At 43.6% G+C, this 17067-nt stretch overlaps 1 pseudogene; it reads right to left on the reverse strand.

Annotated features, from left to right (window-relative positions):
• Positions 1–7022: 7022 nt before the first annotated feature.
• On the reverse strand, positions 7023–16268 carry LOC123056145 (disease resistance protein RGA5-like; annotated as a pseudogene).
• Between the last annotated feature and the right edge of the window lie 799 nt (positions 16269–17067).

Here is a 17067-nt window from a genome sequence, read left to right on the forward strand (position 1 = left end):
AAGATGAAGCTCAGATCTGAATCAGCCGTCCTCATATGAGGAGTTAAAGTATGCGGGAATCTTACTGTTTTGTCTGTTTCTAACGTGTCTGCTGTCAAAGTGCAGTCTACACATTCATAAAAAGAATACCCCCAGCCTTCGTTTCAAGCGCTCACACATTTTTAAATTCTAACCCTATTTTTACCCGAAAATGGTCGAGTAAATCATAATAGAAAGAGAGTCTCTCCTGTTTTACAGAATTAAGATACAAAAGGAGCATTTTCCGATCTTAGATGTGCCACGATTTCATATTCTAATATTTACATTGGTAAACAGATTGACAACTGAGTGATTATGCCACATCACCTCCGATTTTATATGAGTTAGGAAGTTTTCCATCAAAACTGGAGATGAAATAATGTGGCAGACAGTCTTGGTATCAGAAAAATACAGCAGACATTATTAAAAAGAAGTGTTTTCATGCTTTATAGAAAGTGTGTGTGTGTGTGTGTGTGCACGCGCGCACGCGCGCGAGAGAGAGAGAGAGAGAGAGAGAGAGAGAGAGAGAGAGAGAGAGAGAGAGAGAGAGAGATTGGGGCTTGGGCTGTAGTATACTACAGAACCCAAGGTCCGATCTAAGGCTCATACTAGTACTGTGGAACAGAGAGAGGGCTCAAGTTGCCAAGGCTGCATCCAGTCACTTGGGCTAGTGATTTCACTATGGACGATGCAATTTCCAAAGATGATAAGGCTTATATGATCACACTACTCTGGCGCATTTGTTAAGCAGAAATAGATTTGTGCATGGAGAGGAGTATGAACATATCAGATCTTTACTGCTTGTGGATGAACTGGTGTCCCCAATCTTGAGCTCCCTATTTCGGCATCAAGTTCTGTAGGCCGGCCGACACGCTGGACGCCTTCTCCCCAAGCCTGGAAGATTATTAACATTGATGGTTCTCTTGATGTTGCAAACCGAACTGCTGGGTCCGGTTATGTCTGGCGAGAAAGTGTCAGGGTCTTATGGAGGAAGGCTGTATCAGGCAGCTGCTAGTGGTGGATACATTTATCAGCGAACTCTTGACTGCCAGAGAGGGAAATAGAAGCAGCTCTCAACAGAAATTTTCAGCAAGCCATTGTTCAAACTGATTGCTCCACCTTACTCTTCCTGTGGCATACTAGCAGGGCAGGGGTGCTCGATCAGAAGGAAGGTCCACATTCTGAACGAACTGAAAATTTTGAGCTGATCCTTTCAGGGTTTCAAGCTTCTTCATATTAACCGTGAGGCAAAATTTGCTCCACACTTGTGTACTCCCTCTGTAAAGAAATATAAGAGCGTTTACATCACTAAAATAATGATCTAAACGCTCTTGTATTACTTTATAGTGAGTAACAAAGAAGCTCTTAGCATTGTTTCTGCTTGTTGCTATGATGTAAGTCATGAATTTCTTTCCTGATTAATGTTATTCAATCAAAGGTGTAATTGGGACATTGAGCAATAAAGAGCCTGCTTACTATCAGAAAACAATTTCAAGGTAATTTTTTGTTGAAACCCAATGGCAGAGTAAACAAATGTGCAACAAAAGGTGAGTATATATGGAAAAACATAAAGAGACAAAGAAAACACGAAGAAAAGGTAACGACCAGACTTGTAGTACTGTATTGTATATCGTAACACACAATTAATTTGCATGTCTTTTTTTTAGAAAAGGAGGATGACCCCCGGCCTCTGCATCTGGGCGATGCATGCAGCCACTTTATTAATTATTATTAGGTGTGACAATTGAAGAGATTTAATACAAAATTAATATGATGAAATGTTGTCGATATAAACCATAAAGTTCTTATAAGACAAAATGGGGTGAAGCGAGCCAGTGGCTGACTAGCTGTTAGCGTTGGATGGGCACAACTGGAGCAGTGGTATTTAATTCAGGAAATAACCCATTAAACTTACATGGATAAGAAGGGGCATGTTAGATGTGTCAAGATTTCTCATTCTAAACAGATCGACATCTGAGTGATTATGCGACATCACCTCCACTTCTATATGACAGTTTTGGATCAAAGTCAGATATTAGAAAAAACTAGCAAATAGTCTTCGTATCAGAAATGTAGCAGGCATTATTGAAACGAAGTGTTTTCATACTTTCTAGAAAGCGAGAGAGCGAGAGAGAGGGATTGGGGCCTGGGCTGTAGTATATTACAGGAACCAAGGTCCGATCTGTGGCCCATACTAGTATACCATATTACAACAAGCTTGTCTCTTTGAACACAATTCGAGGTTGAAGGCAGAGTACTCTGTAGACTACTCCGTGCATCATTACACAAGTTAGAAATTTCGAGTTTGTGGAAGTTACCTAATGTGCCATACTAAGTCAGCTACAGTTATTTTGGGGCGGAGGGAATATTTGCAAACTCTATTGTCGTAGTGAAGAAACCATGTTCCATGCCATGGTGGAATGCGTGCATGCAAAAAAGTTCTGGGCATCGGGCCCTCGAACCGGGACAGAAGGGTCTAGACGAACCGGGTCAAATGCCCCACAAGGCCCGGCCGGCCCCATGGGCGCACGAACCGGGACGTATGCCCCCCATGGGTCCCGGTTCGTGACTGAACCGGGACTAATGGGCTGGCCAGGCCCCAACCAAAGCCATGTTTTCTACTAGTGTTAGTCCTGTGAACCTTTTTGTACGATGTGTAAGGTCTCTTGTTCTGTCTTAAGCTTTCGTGAGGTAGTGGCCGTAATGGCAGTAAGATGTTTTTTCTTCCAGGGTTTTTCGCATGATAGTACTCCACTGGTCAATGGAGGCATCCTGCAATTGTAGGTACCCTCAGAATGTCGTTATAGTCGTAAGCTCCTCAAAGTATCAGTCATGTAATTAACCATATCGTCTATGAAATAATAGTGACAGAACCCCTAAGAAACTTGTTTGCCCAGAAGACAACTTTAATTCTATCGATTATATATATTTTATACAAAGTCGGAACGGTTGGATAAACCTTTTTTAATAAAATCCCTAAAAAAGAAGTTTTACCTCTCATTTGTATTTTTGAATTTATCCTTTGATGGGTGGTTGCCATAATGGCAAAAATTACCAAGGAAAGGACAGTCCTGTTGTTTTTATTAAAGATTCTTATTGTAGAATTTTCTATTCACGATGCCTAATCACAATCTAGACATCACTATCAGGATATTTTCGGGACATAAATTCATACCAAAAATGTATAAACTGTATTTATGCAAGTATCACCAATGAATCCATGAAAACATTCAAGACTGTATTTTTTGTTCTTATTTTCTCTCATATATGGGATTGGATTTAAATCTTTAAGGTGAAATGTGTCAAAACTATCTAATGTCAATTATATTACAAACATGATTAGATTGTGCACAGTGGATGCATATTTTAAACGACGAACATTACAAATGTAACATGAGTTTGTTATTAATATTTAACAATGTTATCACATCATGTTGTCATAAGTTATTAAAACTATATTAGCTCTGAATGTGATATGATAAAAATGAGTTAAAAATAAGCATAAATGTTTAGTATAAACATGTTCAAATTGTGGCTTCTCAGCCTCACAAACCATTTTTGGATTTATCCTTTGATAGGTGGGTGCCATAATGGCAAAAATTACCTAGGAAAGGACAGTCCTGTTGATTTTATTAAAAATTCTTATTCTAGAATTTACTATTCAAGAAGCCTAATCATAATCAAGACATCATTATCTGGATATTTTCGAGACCATAAATTCATACCAAAAATGTATAAACTCTATTTATGCAAGTATCACCAATGAATCCATGAAAACATTCAAGACTATATTTTTTGTTCTTATTTTATCTCATATATGGGATTGGATTTAAATCTTTAAGGTGTAATGTGTCAAAACTATCTAATGTCACTTATATTACAAACACGATTAGATTGTGCACAGTGGATGCATATTTTAAACGACGAACATTACAAATGTAACATGAGTTTGTTATTAATATTTAACAAAGTTATCACATCATGTTGTCATAAGTTATTAAAACTATATTAGCTCTGAATGTGATATGATAAAAATGAGTTTAAAATAAGCATAAAGGTTTAGTATAAACATGTTCAGATTGTGGCTCCTCAACCTCACAAACCATTTTGGGTCCGTCTATGTCACATCTAGATGTGAGATAATATCTCACATCTAAATATGATGTCATCAATTTTTGTGGGCACTTTGTTTGTTTGTCTCTGTTGTATCGATCTTGTTTCACGTCTTATTTTCTGTGACTCCCGCTTCAGCCCACCGCGACGCTGCAGTGACAAACAACGCACCTCTCAGACATGGCATGGCCTGCCATGGGCCTTGTGGTCGTTATACTTGTTGGGGTTGTGCATAAAAAACCAAACAAAACGCTCAATAAGTTTTGCCTTATTGGTGATTGTTGCTCTTTTATGGGCCTGGGCTTGTGGGAAAAAGCTTATGAAATGAAAAACTTACACATGAAATTTCCTCAAAAAAGAAACTGCAGATGCTTTGTTTACTGAAAAGAAAAACTGCAGATGCTTTGTACTTACAAAATAGAAAAACATTGCACTAGTATCAACGGACTGGGCAGCAATAAAATCAGTAATGATCCAGTCATGATGTGGAAATTGCATCACCAATTGATTGGATATATGTGCAACTTGACATTGTATCGGAAGCATCAAGTACAAAAATTGATTAAAAAAAGAGAGCAGAAAAGATCCTTCAAATTGTTACTTCCTCTCACCACACACATATGAATACTTGCAATAAGTTGTACTCCATAAAAAGGGCCATTGAGACTGCATGCATATCATGATACTTCACTATTCTGTAACAGAAAATTTTGGAATCATGAAATACAAAACTACAGACAAGAGGAACAGAGACAAGAACAAGCAGTGATGCTTTTCAAATAGTTCTTTAAAAATAGAAGCATGTTGTAAAAATAACTCGTAAGCACAAAAAATTATTCCGACGTTTGGATGTAATTTTTTCAAAAAACCAACCGGTTTATGAAAATTTTGGTGAAGTCAAAAATTTGTAATATCATCTGAAAAAATAAATTTGGAAAAGAGAGACACCACAATTATATTAATTATAAGAATTCAAATTTGGAAAAAGATCATGATTCTTAAAAACAATAATTTTAAAACAAAAATTTGGGAAAAGTGTTTTTAAGTTCGTAATTCTTAAAAAATCTTGATGATCAGACAGATGCCCCACAAATTGTATGTCAGGGATACAGTTGGACTTGCAACTAGGACAAAAAATGTCGTTTCCCAGTTACGAGCTGAGAGTGTGATTGCAACTAGGACAAAAAAAGGTTGGGCCCCAGTTGCGAGTCAAAGGTGGACTTGCAACTGGGACAAAAATAGTCAGGTTCCGGTTACAAGTCGAGGGTGGACTTGCAACTGGGGCAGAAAATGGTCGGCCCTAGTTGCGAGTCGAGGATAAACTTGCAACTGGGACAAAAAAAGGTTGGACCCCAATTGCGAGTCGAGGATGGGGTTGCAACTGAGACAAAAAAGGTCAGACCCTAGTTGCGAGTCACAATGAACTTGCAACTGGAAGTAAAATTTGGCTCATAATTGCGAGTCAAGGATGGACTTGCAACTGGGACAAAAAATGGTCAGGCTCTACTTGCGAGTCGAGGGTGGACTTGCAACTAGGGAAAAAAGTTTGGACGTAGTTGCGAGTCAAGTGTGGACTTGCAACTGGACAAAAAGGTCAGACCCGAGTTGTGAGTTGAGGGTGGACTTGAAACTAGCACAAAAATAGGTTGGGCCCTAGTTACGAGTCAAGATTGGACTTGCAATTGAGACAAAAGGTCGCGCTCCAGGTGCAAGTCAAGGGTAGACTTGCAATTAGGGCAAAAAAGGTTGGGTCCTAGTTGCGAGCCGAGGGTGGACTTGCAACTGAGAAAAAAAAAGTTAAACCCTAGTTGCGAGTTAAATGGTGGACTTGAAACTAGGACAAAAAAGGTTGGGTCCACTTGCGAGTCAACGGTAGACTTGCAACTGGGACGAAAAAGGTTGAACCCAATTGTGAGTTGAGGTTGGACTATCAACTGGAGAAAAAAAGGCCAGGCTACAGTTGTGAGTCGATGATGGACTTGCAATGGGACAAAAAAGGTTGGGCCCTCAGTTGCGAGCCGATGGTGGACTGACAATTGGGACTAAAAAATATGAGGCTCCAGTTGTGAGTCGAGGGTGAACTTGCTACTGGGACAAAAAAGGCCAGCCTTGAGTTGCGAGTCGAGAATGGACTCGCAGCTGGGACAAAAAATTCGGGCCCCGATTACGATTCAAGGTTGGGATTGCAACTGGGACAAAAGAAGGCCAGGCCCCGATTGCAAGTTGAGAATGGACTTGTAACTGAACAAGAAAAAAGACATCATCTTTGATTGTGGACAGTCAATTGACAACGAAGTAAAAAAACATTAATTTAAAAAATAAAATGGAAAAATGGAAAAATAAAATAAATAATTTCATGAATCAAAAACTTTACAAATTTAAGAAAAAGAAGGAAAAAGCAAAAAAATAAAAATAAAAAAATAAAAAATGTTTGCTTGTGGCTACAACCCACGCCGAGGCAAAGGTACGAGGGCTGTTATAAAGGAAACAACGGGCTAAACGCTACGATGAGAACCCCTCTCGCGAGCGACGCATGCAGAGACAACACCAAACAACAACAAAAAAGACCAAAGAACACGAATCTTGATGTCTAAATCGTGTAGTTAAAAGTTAGATGTGATGTAACTATTTCACATTCACATCTACTCCCTGTAAGTCTTTTTAAACATTTTAAATGGAATACAGAATACGGATGTATGTAGACATATTTTAGAGTGTAGATTCAATCATTTTGCTTCGTATGTAGTCACTTGGTGGAATATCTAGAAAGACTTATATTTAGGAACGGAGGGAGTAGATGTTAAAATAGCAAACCCGTTACGAAAATGCATAGAAAAACGCAAAAACACTCAAAACAAAAAGGGAAAGTTGGCGTCTCGTCCATTCTCCACTTACACCTCTGTAAGCACACAAACAACTCAAAACAAAAACAAAAAACAGAAAAAAATACTAATATACAACCCTAGACTTAAGAAAATCAATACATCAATAGAGAAAAAAAAGATTAAAATAGTCCACAAAGAGATGGTATCGGATGAGTGAGACTCTTTCAATTCTACACATCGGTTTGAAAAAAAACACAAGCACTTCAGAGGGGATAGCAGGCCCATACAATGGACAGAGACAGCCCCGGGAGGGACACGCGATGCAGGACACAGACATCGACGCAAGGGACAAAACAACGCCGCATCAACAGATTTTGCACGAACTTTACAGCCTTGATCTTGTGGTGGACAACTTAGATGTAAGATAACTATTTCACATCTAGATGTGAAATAGCAAATCTGAACCATTTTTATAGATCTCCCTCAAGATGGAGTTCTGGGTGTACGAAGTCATGTCCATGTTCTGGACTTGGCTGTGGAGGGAGTGGATGATGTCCAGGGATGTCGCCAACGGAAAAAAATGAAATAAGAAGAGGGTTTCTAGTGCTGGTGCAATGCATAACAAAGAATAGCCAAGAACAACTTCGAATAATAAACAGACAACAAGGACAGATAAGCGCACGAGTTCAGGGGGCACGGCCACAGCACCCATGGCGCGTGCGGGGATGCCCAGAGCACGCAGGGTGCACCCACCTTGCCACAACACCTCCCCGACGGTGATTGGCCGGTCCTCTCGGGCCGTGCAATCACCGGCGGCAAGATGCCGTCGCAAGGAGCGCGACATGCGCAAGAACCAAAGACTCGACATAACGTCTAGAACATCATTGTGACTGCTCTACGATCTATTGCAACCAAACACTTGCCCCCGCGACGCACTTGGTGGGCATGACCACAGCAAGTAGGCCTCGTCGCTGGTGCTCGCGCATGCCGCTCACATCGCCAAAGCACCTCGCCCCCGCTGGTCTTATGACCTATATTTTTGTTTTTTATGCCAAATTTGCATATTGAATCAATATGAATGTAATTGTTTGTATACCAAATGTAATTTTCTTTTGAAACTATCATAAGATTAGCTCGGGTGAAGAATAACTGAACCCTTGGTGATGAATAGTATTACTAGTGTTTCAAATGCATAAATAAGTATCATAATACGATAAAATTATATAAGGTTAAAAAGAATATAGGCAAACGTATACTTCCACTAATTGCATATACGGTTTAGAAATATACACAAATGTAATACATGTTGCTCGAAAGTGTGAACAAGTACTTGCGTCAACTTCACCTTGTTTTTCTGTGAATGTTAGTATGGGCCTGTTTTGATTCATCTTGACCTCTTTCTGAACAGCATATTTCACCTTTTGAGTCTCAGTGTCTTCTTTGTTGAAGGGGAACTCGACAACAATATGTTCAAGCAAAGAGAGATTCTCTATACCAAGTACAAGATCACCAAACTGAAGCAATGTGTCATGCACATTATATAAAACTAACAGGAGGGTATGTAGACTTTGCATGGCTACCCATGCAAACTTCAACTCCATGGTGTCACCCTTGATAGTAAACCTCTTTAGACACCGAAATGGATAAGCATCTTCAAGGAACAACCGTTTATCTCCACCCTGTGTTGGTTTCTCCACTTGGATGTACAGTTCATTGAGAGATGCTATGTTCCCAAGTACTTGAATGCCCTCTTCTCCCAGTGTTTCAAGTGCAATATTTGGAGAGAAGAGGAAAGACATGGAGCACATCCACCTAGGCATTGCACAAGTGATGCTATCAGCCACGTAGAATAACAACAGTTGGGTTAGTTCAATAAAGGTTGACCGGAGCTCTTCTTCTATATTAGTGTACCTAATGTCCAGCAGTTGTAGAAATCGCAGATTCCCAGTAACTTTTCGGATCCTGGTGATAGATGTACCCATTAAACTCAGATACCTCAAGTGAAACAAACTTCATATATCCTTCCAATTATTATTGTCCACTTCCCTGCGGTAACTTAAATCGAATACACGTAGGACTGGGAAACCTGAAAGTGTTGGCAACAAACTGAAAGCTGGTCTAGCCACAGTAAGTGACCTCACATGGGTCAAGCCCATGGTTGACAGCTGATTAGCAACTTCTCGAATGCAGGTCTGGACAGAAAATCGGCGGATCTTACTTGGTAGATACTCTGGTTGCTGACCACCTATTGTTGTCAGGAAATTCTCCTCATTTGATAAGGAAATGATGAGGTCACGCACCATATCGTGTATACGACAAGAGCACATTTTATTTGCATTGTCAAATTTTACAGGTTGGACCAAGCTTTTATTAATGAGCTCATCCAAGTAATCGCCTCCTACTTCATACAAGCTCTTCCCCTGTTCTTTTTTCACAAAACCTTCTCCCACCCATTTCCATATCTGCTGTTCTGTTTCAATCTCATAATCCTCTGGGTATAGACTAAGATGCAGTAAAAAAGTCTTCTAGTGTGGAGGTAGGTTAGAGTAACTGACATATAATATCCTTCTCATGTTCTTCACATCATCATGACTATTGTCTAGCCCTGACACCTTGGACCAACACTCAAGTGTATGTGCTCTTCCCTTTTTGTTGGACAACAAGCTACCTATCGTAAGTATAGCTAGCAGCACACCCCCACATTTTTTAGAATGTTCTCAGATACTTCAAACAATTGATTAGGTGGTGACCTGTCCCCCATATCATATATTCTTTGATAGAACAACTTTCTTGAGTCCACAGCAGAAAGAGGATTCAGCCGATAGACACCATCAGCTTGCTGGGCAACATCAAGGATGTGAGTTGTTGTGATTACTCTGCTTCCATATTCATTCTCAATCAACGCAAATTTGATGTTTTCCCACACAGACGTATCCCATATGTCATGAATAACAATCATGTACCTTCAATTAATACCAAAACACATATATTATAAGGCTATTTAAGTTCTCATACATTGAGAAGAATTGAGCTACTTAATTAAGTGTAACTTAAATGGCAAAGGAAATAGAAAACTTAGTTCTGCACTATTGCAGTTTCCTTTTAACATCCATGGCTGAAACATTTCGGAGGGAGGGGGCATATGCACATACGTACCTCTTGTTTTCAAGAAATATTCTTATTTCACAGATGAGCTGTTCTTCACCCCACGATGCCTCACTGGTGTTTTGGATGCTCTGCTTGTGAAGTTGATGGAGCAAGCTCTTGAAAATCTGCTCCATGTTAGGATTAAGAGACACGGAAATAAAGGTTGAACAATCAAATTGCCGTTCTTGGTTATCTTCTTGCACTTTCAGCTTCTCATAGACTGCATTAGCCAGGGTTGTCTTGCCTAATCCACCAGATCCAACAATGGAGACCACCTTCAGTTGTTTCTCGGAAACCTCGTCTCCCTTTGTTAGCATCTCGACTACCTCTAGCCTCTTCTCTTCAATGCCAACAAGCGCCGTCACCTTTGTATACAAGGCTTTCAGGCGAAGGGTATGAACCGTTGGACCAGGTGGTTTGGCAGCAGCCACACTGTCAATCTTGTACCTATTGTTGAAGATAATATTCGCAGCTATATCTCTAGGCGTTACGCATGTATCTTTCTGTTATGTTTCTATCTTCCGTAGGTAGTTGAATAGATTCTATCTCTACCTCTCTTGTTCTCCAAGAATGTAATTCAAACAGATGTATGCGCCTATGGGATAAGCCCCATCAATCTATAAATACACACCGCCCTCCAACGAGGGTGATACGCTTCCTCCTATCAATTTCTACATGGTAATCAGAGCATCCTCTTCCTTCTCGTCCTAAACCGCAGAAGCCTAGATCGACCTCCCCACAGAAAAACCATGTCGTCCTCCTCCTCCACCCCAACTCTCTCTGGCCTTGGATCCCAGGTCACAGAGAAGCTTACATGCGAGAACTATCTCCTGTGGAAGGCGCGGATCCTGCCGCACTTCCTTGGGGCGGGCCTTTACGGCTATCTGGATGGCACCATTGCCGAACCAGAGAAGATGCTGACCGTGAAGGGCAAGGAGGGCAAGGACCAAGTCGTCATCAACCCGGCGTATGAATCCTAGATGCATCAGGACCAGCAGGTCCTTGGGCACCTCATGAACAACCTGTCAAAGGAGGTGCTGGTCTCGGTTGTTTCTATCAGGACGGCACAAGCACTCTGGACATCATTGGGTAATATGTTTGCTTCTCAATCACGCTCACGTATTAATAATCTTGGGATCTCCCTGTCCAATGCCAAAAAGGGCAACCAATCTGCACCGGTGTACTTCTCCCGGATGCGTGGATATGCCGACGAGCTTGCTGCCGCGGGGAAGCCACTAGATGAGGATGAACTCGTCTCTTTCCTGCTGGTGGGGCTGGACCTCGACTACAACCCTTTGGTCTCGGTTGTTTCTATCAGGACGACACAAGCACTCTGGACATCATTGGGTAATATGTTTGCTTCTCAATCACGCTCACGTATTAATAATCTTCGGATCTCCCTGTCCAATGCCAAAAAGGGCAACCAATCTGCACCGGTGTACTTCTCCCGAATGCGTGGATATGCCGACGAGCTTGCTGCCGCGGGGAAGCCACTAGATGAGGATGAACTCGTCTCTTTCCTGCTGGTGGGGCTGGACCTCGACTACAACCCTCTGGTCTCGGCCCTAGACACCCGCACCGAGCTGATCACCATCGATGCAGTCTATTCCCAAGTGTGCAACTTCGATCAGCGAGTCGAGCTGCTCACAGGAGGCCATGATGTGGGCATCAAATCTTCTGCAAACTCTGCCAGTCATGGCGGAGCTCCCCCTCGTGGCTATGGCAGGGGGAGAGAACAGAAGCAAGGAGGTGGCGGCGGTGGCTACAAGAAGAAGCAGACCACCGGCGGGCGCCCCTTCTACAACAACAACAAGGGTGCTCGTCCAGGTGGTGGCTCGTCCAGCAGCAACAAGGCCAACAATGATCTGATCCAGTGCTAGATCTGTAGCAAGATCGGTCACAGCACAAGGGACTGCTGGTACCGCTTCGATGATGACGCTCAAGAAGAAAAAGTTGCTGCTGCGGCTCAGTATCGTGTTGACACTAACTAGTATGTCGACAGCGGCGCAACTAACCACCTCACAGGAGAGTTGGAGAAGTTGATGACCCGTGAAAAGTATCGGGGCCACGACCAAATCCATGGTCCAGATGGATCAGGTATGAGAATAAATCATGTTGGTCAATCAATTATCAAAACCCCTAGCCATCCTATTCATCTTAAAAATATCCTTCATGCTCCTAATGCTCAAAAATACCTTCTTTCTGTACATCGCATTGCTCTAGACAATCATGTATTACTTGAGTTTTACCCCTTCTTCTTTTTGATTAAGGATCTGGCAAAGAGGAAGGTGCTCTACAGAGGTAGATGCGTTGGAGGGCTCTATCCGTTGATCCCTCGCTTTAGGAGCTCAAATAAACAAGCTTTTGGTGTCACCCAATTATCTTCGGCAAGGTGGCACGATCGTCTAGGACATCCTTCTTTTGCTATTGTTCAATGAGTGCTTAGGAAAAATAAACTCCCGGTTGTTGGTGAGCCTAGTAGTGAAACAGTGGGTGATTCATGTCAAAAAGCAAAAAGTAATCAACTCCCATATCCCGTGTCAACTAGTGTTTCTTCTAAACCATTAGAACTCATTTTTCTGATGTATGGGGGCAAGCACCCACTTCTGTTGGTCGACACAAATACTATGTAAGCTTCATTGATGATTATAGCAAGTATACATGGATCTATCTTATTAAACATAAGTCTGATGTGTTTCAAGTTTTCCAAAATTTCCAAGTTCTTGTTGAACGAAAGTTTGATAGCAAAATTATCACAGTCCAATCGGACTAGGTGGCGAGTACAAGAAACTAAACTCTTTCTTCCAAAAATTGGGAATTTCCCATCATGTTTCTTGTCCACACGCACACCAACAGAATGGCTCCGCTGAACGCACGCATCGCCATATTGTTAAAGTTGGACTTTCTCTACTTGCAAACGCTTCCATGCCATGAAAATTCTAGGATGAAGCCTTCCTCACTGCCACACATCTCATTAATATTCTTCCAAGCCGTGTCATCAACTACCAAACACCTACAGAACGGCTTTCGTAAACAAAACCAAACTATGCCTCCCTTCGAGTTTTTGGGTGTGCATGTTGGCCCAATCTTCGACCCTACAACACCAGAAAACTTTCCTTTCGCTCAAAACAATGTGTTTTCATTGGTTATAGTCCACAACATAAAGGGTTCAAGTGCTTAGATGAGTAAACTGGAAGAGTTTACATATCCAGGGATGTTGTGTTCGATGAGACCGTTTTTCCGTTTCAAGGTCCCCATCCCAATGCCGGAGCTCTCCTACAAAAACAAATCCTTCTTCTTCCTAGTTCTCTTTCCGGTTTAGATCAAGGGCGTAATGGTATTTTTGATGATCACATGACTAACCCTCATAACCATACAACATAGTATCCTGGTGATGCAGATGATACAGGCATTTGTGGCACAAAAACGATCCAGAAACTGCTGAAAACGAAGCTGTACAACAGCCAATATTTCATGCAGCGGAACCGGACATGGGCGCTGGACACGAGGGAGATTCACCTGCGCCTGCAACTGCGTCAGGATCAGCAGGCTCCAGACCCAAGAGGATCGCCTGCAGCAGCAGGCCACCTCGGAGTCACGCGCGCGTCGCAGTGACAGCGCCTCCCTCACGAGGCGGGCCACGAACGCGCCGCCCAGTGCGCATGGACCCACCTTCAGGTCAATCATCGCCCGCCACGCGCGGCGTAGTCCGGCGGGCCGCTTACAGCGACCGGGCCCCCGACAGCGGTCGGGCTCACGACAGCGACCGGGCCAGCGCAGATTCGCCTGACGCGCCTGGTGCACCCGACGGTGGATCGCCCTCGGGATCCGCCTCTACCAGCCCTGCACACCCAGGCGGATTGGGCGGATCTTCTGCAGCGCCAACTCCTGTAGCGCGTTCTACACGTCTTGGTACACGTCTACAAACAGGAAAAATTAATCCTGTCAATTACAAAAATATTCTTAAATTCGGGCTGACATGTTCTACTGATGTACCACATTCTGTTGAAGGGGCGCTGAATGATGCTAAGTGGAGAAAAGCCATGGAAGAAGAATACAAGGCCTTGAGGAAGAATGAGACTTGGCACTTGGTTCCACCGGGTCAAGGTAAAAATTTGATAGATTGCAAATGGGTATACAAAGTTAAAAGAATGTCTAATGGCACTATTGACCGGTATAAGGCTAGGTTAGTAGCTAAAGGTTTCAAACAGAGATAAGGGATAGATTATGAGGACACGTTTAGTCCTGTTGTCAAGGCTGCTACTATCAGGCTTGTGTTGTCTATTGATGTCTCTGGGAATTGGTGCTTAAGGAAATTTGATGTACAGAATGCATTTTTACATGGTATTCTGGAAGAGGAGGTTTACATGAAACAACCACCTGGGTTGAAAGCAAGCATGCACCTTTACATGTGTCCAATCTTGATAAAGCTCTGTATGGTCTGAAGCAGGCCCCGAGAGCGTGGTACTCATGATTGAGTGCAAAATTGCAAAATATTGGTTTTGTTTCATCCAAGTCAGATACCTCATTGTTTATTTACAATAGGTCTAATATCACAATGTTCATGCTCATATATGTTGATGATATTATTGTCACCAGCTCGTCCAGTGAAGCAGTGATAGCACTTCTGAAGGACTTGGGCTCAGAGTTTGCTCTCAAGGACTTGGGAGATCTGAGTTTCTTCTTAGGGATTGAAGTCAAGAAAACTGATAATGGTATAGTCCTCTCTCAAGAAAAATACGCAACTGATCTTTTGAAAAGAGTTGGCATGCAGAATTGTAAACCCTCTCCAACTCTGTTATCTAGTTCAGAAAAACTATCTTTGCATGAAGGAGAACATCCAAGTCAGGAAGATGGCACTCAATCAGGAGTATGATTGGTGCACTTCAGTATTTAACCCTTACTAGACCTGATATCTCTTTTGCTGTGAACAAAGTTTGTCAGTTTCTACATGCACCTACCACCTTACATTGGTCTGCTGCAAAGCGTATTCTGAGGTATGTGAAGAATACAGTAAGTGTTGGTTTACCATTCAGTAAATCTCAGTCTACTCTTGTCAGTGCTTTCACTAATACTGATTAGGCTGGAGACCCAGATGACAGAAGGTCAACAGGTGGCTTTGCAATATGTGTTGGTCAAAATGTAATATCATGGTGTGCTAAGAAACAAGTCACAGTCTCTCGGTCTAGTACAGAGGCTGAGTATAAAGCTCTAGCTAATGGGTACAGTCCATGCTAAAGGAACTTGGAGTGCCACTGGTATAAGTTCCTTGTATTTGGTGTGATAATTTGGGAGCCACATACCTTTCTGCAAATCTTGTTTTTCATGCCAGAACCAAAAACATTGAGATAGATTTCCACTTTGTTAGAGAGCGTGTTGCTAACAAGAAGTTGGACATTCGGTTTATTTATTCAAAAGATCAAGTTGCAGATGGCTTCACAAAGGCTTTGCCTACACGGAGCTTTCAAGAATTCAAGCGTAATCTCAACTTAGCCAAGTTGTGATTATGGTGCGTGTTAAAGTTAATATTCGCAGCTATATCTCTAGGCGTTACGCATGTATCTTTCTGTTATGTTTCTATCTTCTGTAGGTAGTTGAATAGATTCTATTTCTACCTCTCTTGTTCTCCAAGAATGTAATTCAAACAGATGTATGCGCCTATGGGATAAGCCCCATCAATCTATAAATACATGCGGCCCTTGAACGAGGGTGATACACTTCCTCCTATCAATTTCTACACCTATTACGCTGCTCACTGACCTCCTTGATGCGGCTCTTGATGTCTTTGATATCGATGCCAATCTTGTGGCGAATCTTGCCCTTAGTCAGCAGGCTGAGGCTCTTATCAATGAAATTCCTGAAGCTATGGGACTTCTCTGGTCGGCCATGGGATTCGATGCGCACCATGAACTTGTCAATGCTATGTTCCAGGTCATATGACAAGTCCCTCATAGCCTTGGCCCTAACCTTGACTTACTTGATTGTCCGGTTGCTGGTCGATTGGCGCCTCAGATATCCTGAGGAGAGCTGTTTCCATGCTCTCCATCTCGGCTTGGAGGAACATGATCTCGCCCCTCACACCCCTCCGAAGGTTGTACTCTTTGTGATTAGGCCGGCTAGCTTGGGCAGGATGGTGCCCATCGCTCCAATCACCGCCTAAGCCATGCTCAACCTCTCAGCCGGCTGTTGGTGTTTGCAGAAACAGCGGTGGAGGGTGGTGGCGATCTGCTGCGGTGATGAAGAACTTCGACTTGCATCTGCCAGCCACTACTGGAATTAGCTACTTTGCCATCTGCCAGCTCTTTGACGTCTGCTAGCGGACGGCAAATAAGCTCTTTGCCATCAGCTACCTGAAAGCAGACGGCAAAGAACAGGCTGATGGCAAAGAAAGCCTTTGCCATCAGCCTGTTCTTTGCCGTCCGCTAGCGGACGGCAAAGAGGGAGGGGGCCCCCACTGAGGAGCTGGTTAAAAAATACTTAACGGCCCCCCTATTTGCCGTCCGCTAGCGGACGGCAAAGCGCACATTAGCGGACGACAAAGGTGGCGGACGGCAAAGATTGAACGTACCTAACGGCCGGCGCGCCCCACCCCCTCTCTCTGTTTCCCTCCCACACACGCGCGCCGCCGCCCCCACCACTCGTCGCCGCCCGGTCGCACCACCGCCCAGCCGCCCCACTGTCCCCCCGCCCCGTCGCCCCGGCTCGGCGCCACCGCGCCCAGGCCCCCCGGCGACCCGCCCCCCCCCCCCCCCCCCCCCCCCGCGCCCCACCGCCCCGGGCGCCACCGCTCCACCGGCCGCCCGCCCCGTCGCCCCGGCCCCCCGCCCCGTCTCGGCGCCGCCGCGCCGAGGCCCCCCGGCGACCCGGCCCCCCCACGCCCCAAGGCCCCGGGCGCCGCCGCTCCACCGGCCGCCCGCCCCGTCGCCCCCGCCGCCCTGGCGTGTCGGCGCCGCCGCGCCCCGGC

Source organism: Triticum aestivum, chromosome 2D (assembly GCF_018294505.1).
Source record: "Triticum aestivum cultivar Chinese Spring chromosome 2D, IWGSC CS RefSeq v2.1, whole genome shotgun sequence".
NCBI classification, from domain to species: Eukaryota; Viridiplantae; Streptophyta; class Magnoliopsida; order Poales; family Poaceae; genus Triticum; species Triticum aestivum.